At 50.7% G+C, this 6679-nt stretch overlaps 1 pseudogene; it reads left to right on the top strand.

Annotated features, from left to right (window-relative positions):
- The first annotated feature begins 2128 nt into the window (after window positions 1–2128).
- Window positions 2129–3487, top strand: LOC101022845 (annotated as a pseudogene).
- The last annotated feature ends 3192 nt before the right edge of the window (window positions 3488–6679 follow it).

Here is a 6679-nt window from a genome sequence, read left to right as displayed (position 1 = left end):
GGGGTCCTCTGTCCACAAGGTTAAGGCTCCTATTCAGATTCACCTAAAATGTCACTTCATGAAGTTGACTTTCTTTTATTTATTTATTTTTTGAGACAGAATCTTGCTCTGTCATCCAGGCTGAAGTGCAATGGCTCGATCTCGGCTCACTGCAACCTCTGCCTCCCAGGTTCAAGTGATTCTCCTCCGTCAGCCTCCTGAGTAGGTGGGATTGCAGGCACGCACCACCACGCCTGACTAATTTTTGTATTTTTAGTAGAGATGGGGTTTCCCCATGTCAGCCAGGCTGGCCTTGAATTCCTGACCTCAAGTAGTCTGCTGGCCTCAGCCTCCCAAAATGTTGGAATTACAGGCATGAGCCACTGCACCCAGCCAGCCATTGTGCCCGGCCCCAGCCTTTCTTCTAAAGGAAAGCGTTTAACTATGTAGGTAGAAAATGCACTCTTCTGCCTTTTAGATTACAAAAATGCTTACGAGGACATGAGGCGTTCTCTTGTGGCCTCATGGCTGTAGGAAGCCCTTGAGTGAAGGGTAGATGGTAGGGTTTTGAGGGTCACATGGCAAGTGCTGGGCTCAGCTTGGCCACCGACTGACTTCAGGAACTCGGATAGATCACTTCTCCCTGTGCCTCCACCTCCCCACCACCGCTGTTTGGTAAGGGAGCTGCAGCAGCCCAGCTGTCCACAAACCTAGCCACCCATCAGGATGACCTGGAGAGCTTCTTGGTCTGTTGCCTTTTAAGCTTCTCGTCTCTCTGAAGCACAGCCAGGTTTGGGAACGCCTGGCCAGCAGGCTGCCAAGCCCCCAGCTCTGACGGTCTGAGTGTCTGATGGAAAGCTGCAAAGCCCTTGGCCCGTCAGCAGGTCTGACCTGATGTTTTTTGCCCACTTCAACTCCTGGTGATGACAGATCTGGTTATCCCGGGATGGACCATTCAGGCTTAGAACCATAGCTAACATTTGTCAAGCCCTTACGAAGGGTCAGGCTTCCTCACACCGGTATCTTGTTTATTCCCCAGAACAGCCTAAGAGGTAACTACTGTTATTCGTTTTTGTTTATGGCTAGAGAAACTGAGGAACAAAGTATCTTGCATGCATTTAGGTTGGGACTTGAAGCATGGAGCCAGGACTGGAACTTGGAGGGCCTGGCCCCAGAGCCTGTGGTCATAATCACTCCATCACTCAGTCAAAGTAATGGGACCACCCTTGGGGGTGCAAGGTGAACCCAGAAGGAAAATGGCTGCTTCCCCAAAGCCACACACTCTCCCGTCCTCGTGCCCAGGTACCCCCGATAGGGACAATTTACTGTGTTCTGAAAGGTGTGCAGGGACCTGGTTCAGTCTTTGACATCGTGGCCAACAATCGCAAGTACCCTGAACGTCTCATTCCTTCCAAAATGGGTTTGCTGCCTCCGTGCCTTCCTTCTTCCTATGACCCTGGAAGAGATTGCTCCGGAAGGTGCCCACTGTGTGGATGGGAAGCGTCAGAGGCAAGACTCCGGGCACATCAGCGTGTCTGTAGACATGGACCTGTGGCTGCCATCTTCTGCCTCTTGGTCAGGTAGTTGTCACTCAGCTACGTTTTTGCTCTGGATCCTTCCGGTGGGCTTGGCCAACCTCCTCCCATGTGCCAGCCACACTGAGGCCGTCTCAACCCTGGCTGCTCATTAAAATCACCTGCAGGGCTCTTGAACCCTACCACTGGCCCCAGCCCTGCTCCAGAAGCCCTGGGGGGGGGGGCCCTGGCGGTGGTATTTGCTAAAGCTTCCCAGGGATTCTGAAGTGCAGCCAGGGGGAAGATCCATTGATAAGAGAACTGTCATTTCAGGGAATTGATAGTTTAGCCTCATGAGGTCTCCTCACTTGGCCCCATCCCAGCCATGGGGCTAAGTTAAAAGCAGGACTTCAAAGGCCAGCCAGCAGGACCTGATCTGCCTGCCTAATAAGGTGGGTGGATCACTTTAGGCTAGGAGTTTGAGACCAGCCTGACCAACTTGGTGAAATGCTGCCTCTACTAAAAATACAAAAATTAGCCAGGCGTGGTGGTGCACACCTATAATTCCAGTTATTTGGAAGGCTGAGGCATGAGAATTGCTTGAACCTGGGAGGCAGAGTTTGCAGTAAGCCAAGATCATGTCACTGCACTCCAGCCTGGGTGACAGAACCAGACCCTGTCTCAAAAAAAAATAAAATAAAATAAAAAGAAAGCTGGTGTGACTCCATCCTGCGCAGCTGTTCTCTTGAGCAGTGGTTGTTTACCTCCGTCCGCCTTCTCTGCCACCTAAGTGCATGCCGCCACCCGATGGAAAATTCGATGGACATGGACATGGACATGAGTCCCCTGAGGCCCCAGATCTATCTTTTCAGTTGTGAACTTAAGGCCAACAAAGATGATCACTTCGAGGTGGGTAATGATGAAAATGAGCACCAGTTATCTTTAAGAACCATCAGTTTGCTGGGCGCGGTGGCTCATGCCTGTAATCCCAGCACTTTGGGAGGCTGAGGCGGGCAGATCACAAGGTCAGGAGATCAAGACCATCCTGGCTAACACGGTGAAACCCCGTCTCTACTAAAAATACAAAAGATTAGCCAGGCATGGTGGCAGGCGCCTGTAGGCCCAGCTACTCGGGAGGCTGAAGCAGGAGAATGGCATGAACCCGGGAGGCGGAGCTTGCAGCTAGCCGAGATCGCGCCACTGCACTCCGGGGGGAAAGAGAGAGCCCCCCCCTCAAAAAAAAAAAAAAAAAAAAAAAAAGAACGATCAGTTTACGGGCTGGTGCAAAGGATGATTGCACATTGTTGAAGCAGAGGCAATGAATTACGAAGGCAGTCCAATTAAAGTAACACTGACAACTTTGAAAATGTCTGTACGGTCAACGGTTTCCCTTGGGGGCTTTGAAATCACACCACCAGCGGTCTTACGGTTGAAGTGTGGCTCAGGGTCAGGGCATATTAGTGGACAGCACTGAGTAGCTGTGGAGGAAGATGCAATCAGAAGATGGCGAGGAGGAGGATGTGAAACTCTTCAGTATATCTGGGAAGCAATCTGCCCCTGGCGGTGGTAGCAAGGTTCCACAGAAAAAAGTAAAACTTGCTGCTGATGAAGATGAAGATGATGATGATGATGGTGGTGATGAAGATGATGATGATTTTGATGAAGAGGAAACTGAAGAAAAAGCGCCAGTGGAGAAATCTGTACAAGATGCTCCAGCCAAAAATGCACACAAGTCAAATCAGAATGGAAAAGACTCAAAACCATCAACATCAAGATCAAAAAGACAAGAATCCTTCAAAAAACGGGAAAAAACTAAAATACCAAAAGATCTAGTTCTGTAGAAGATATCAAAGCAAATATGCAAGGAAGTATAGAAAAAGCACATTGAACAGTCGTGGGCACTACTGATAAATTAAGCCCAAAGATGGGGAGAAAGGAAAAGGAGAGACAAATATAGCCCATACTGAGTGTCATCAACAATCTAGACTGTAGTCTTCTATTTTAATCTCAATCCCCTTTTCTGATTTGCCACCCATGCCTCTTCAGGCTGGAAACAGTCTCACTCTTGGTTCCCTAAAGCACTTTCTTCTGACTGCTGTGATTGGTGAAACGCCCTTTGCTTTCTATTACTTGTGCATTTGCTCACCTCTGACCGTGTTTTAAATCACCTTTGTATCTCCTTAGCTGCTCAATAAATATTTGAATTAAAAAAAAAGAAGCTGGGTGCAGTGGCTCACGCTTGCAATCCTAGCACTTTGGGAGGCTGAGGCGGGCGGATCACCTGAGGTCAGGAGTTCGAGACCAGCCTGACCAACACGGTGAAACCCCGCCTCTTCTAAAAATACAAAAATTAGCCGTTCCTGGTGGCCGGCACCTGTAGTCCCACTACATGGGAGGCTGAGGCAGGAGAATCGCTTGAACCTGGGAGGCGGAGGTTGTAGTGAGACGAGATGGCGCCACTGCACTCCAGCCTAGGTGACAGAGCAAGACTCTGTCTCAAAAAAAAAAAAAAAAAAAAAAAAAGCTAGTGTTTGGGAAAGTGTTTATAACCTATAAAGAGCAAGATTTGTCTATTTTTAACGTCCTCCCTTCCACCCTTTTCCTTCCCTCCTTTCTTCTTCCCTTCCTTCTTTTCCTCCCTCCGTTTTTTTTTTCTTTTTGATTCTCCCACTTTCTCCCACTGAATACCCTCAGACCTTGCCCCCTTGCCTGCCACACTCTTGCAATTGCTTCAGTCTTGAAAGCGAATGCCTCTGACCCTAACTTTCCTCCGGAAGCCCCTTCAGCTTTCCCCTGCGGCAGCTCGGAGAATGTCAGAGCCTTGCTGGCAGCAGATGGTGGCCTGCACCTTCACCTGCCTGTTAGGGAATGGCTCACCTGAGTCTTTCCTTCCTTCTCTCTCTCTTTCTCTCTCTCTTTCACTTTCTCTCTCTCTCTTTCTCTCTCTTTCTCTCTCTCTTTCTCTCTTTCTTTCTTTCCTTTCTTGAGACAGAGTTTCACTCTGTTGCCCAGGCTGGAGTGCAGTGGCGTGATTTTGGCTCACTGTAACCTCTGCCTCCCAGGTTCAAGTGATTCTTCTGCCTCAGCCTCCCAGGTAGCTGGAATTACAGGAGCCCACCACCATGCGTCGCTAGTTTTTATGTTTTTAGTAGAGACGGGGTTTCACCATGTTGGCCAGGCTGGTCTCCAACTCCTGACCTCGGGTGATTCACCCACCTCGGCCTCCCAAAGTGCTGGGATTACAGGCATGAGCCACCATGCCAGGCCTCACCTGAGTCTTTACAGCCACAGACTGGTGAATGGGGGTGGTGCATTGGGTAGGCAGGTTGGGTGTGGCAGGGAGCTGAATGCAGCTAGCAGAGTGCACACACCTGCAGGGCCTCCTTAAACTCAGGCCGGCAATGCCATTGGGGTGTTATTTCTGTCCCTATGTCAGTCGAAGCCATTGAGGCACCCATGGGCTTGAGTGCCTGCCGACCTCAAGCACAGCACCATCACTCTGGGCTCAGTTTCCCATGTTCCAGAGACTCCTCTGAGGCCCTTTCCTGCTATGAAACTGCTGTTCTGGGGCCAGGAGAACCCCATGTGTCCGGGGTTTCCTGTACCTTCCTGCCTGAAGCATTGGGTGGGCAAGAGAGGACCTCCTCTCCAGCTCCAGCTTGCAAAGTAGCATTGCAGACCCACCTCCTCCGCTGTCAGACAAGGATCCCAGCTGACCATGCCATGTCGGGGGCTGGTTCCATGCAGGGTGCTTCCTACTCTCCACCTCACTGGCTTGTCCTTCCCAAAATGTGGGCCACGCATGAGCCCATCATTTCACCCCTGGTGGTGTCAGTGTGAGTCTTCCAAGAAGACACCAGGACAGGATTAGACACGTTTTTTCCTATGGGGGAAGGACAAGGAGGGGAAGCAGGAGGAGCAGGGAGGACCTTTGGGTGGTAATACAGGTCTCACCTCTGTGCAAGGAGCGGTAAGGAAGGAGGTTTGGATCGAAAGAGTCCCAGGTCCCAGGAGATGGAGACCAGCCTGACCAACATGGTGAAACCCCTTCTCTACTAAAAATACACAAATTAGCTGGACACGATGCTAGACACCTGTAATCCCAGATACTCTTGAGTGGCTGAGGCACAGGGATCGCTTGAACCTGGCGGGCAGAGGTTGCAGTGAGCTGAGATCCTGCCACTGCACTCCAGCCTGGACAACAGAGGGAGACTCTTTTGAAAAAAAGAAAGAGGCTGGGCGCAGTGGCTCATGCCTGTAATCCCAGCCCTTTGGGAGGCCAAGGCAGGCAGATCACTTGAGGTCAGGAGTTTGAGACCAGCCTGGCCAACATGGTGAAACCCCATCTCTACCAAAAATACAAAAAATTAGCTAAGTGTGGTGGTGGATGCCTGTAGTCCCGGCAACTTGGGAGGCTGAGACAGGAGAATCTCTTAAACTGGGGAGGTGGAGGTTGCAGTGAGCCAAGATCGTGCCACTGTGCTTCAGCCTGGGTGACAGAGAAGACTCTGTCTCAAAAAAAGAGGAAAGAAAGAAAGAAAGAAAAAAAGAAAAGAAAAAAAAAAAGAGTGACACTTAGGTCTCAGTGCAGCTCTGAGAAAATCTCAGCCAGGCTGATGGGGAGGCCCAGAGCCCAGTGGGGAGTCCTGTGTCCTGCAGGAATGGGCCAGAACTAGCTCCCACCATCCCCAGTCATGGGCGGGGAGGAGCTAAGAGAAGTGCATCCCAAGGGGCAGTGTTGGCTGTTAACCACCTGGGCCCCCAGTGGGGCAGGTTCTCGTGAGGGAGACACGACTGGTGTGCTTCTGTGGCCATCGCATAAATAGTTACCCAATATAAGTGGAAACACCTGTCTACAAAAAGTTATACAAAAATGTTCTTAGCACCTTTATCATAATCACCACCAACTGGAAACCACCCACCTGCCCGTAGACAGGCAAAGTGACAAAGAAATGGGGCCGGGCAGGGTGGCTCACGTCTGTAATCCCAGCACTTTTGGGGGCGGAGGTGGGTGGATCACTAGAGGTCAGGAGTTCAAGACCAGCCTGGCCAACATGAAGAAATCCTGTCTCTACTAAAGATACAAAAAATTACCCGGGTGTGGTGGCGTGCACCTGTAGTCCCAGCTACTGGGGAGGCTGAGACAGGAGAATTGCTTGAACCTGGGAGCCGGAGGTTGCAGTGAG

Source organism: Papio anubis, chromosome 11 (genome assembly GCF_008728515.1).
Source record: "Papio anubis isolate 15944 chromosome 11, Panubis1.0, whole genome shotgun sequence".
Taxonomy (NCBI): Eukaryota; Metazoa; Chordata; class Mammalia; order Primates; family Cercopithecidae; genus Papio; species Papio anubis.
The sequence above is the reverse complement of the archived record's forward strand: the minus strand, read 5'-3'. Positions and strand labels throughout refer to the sequence as shown.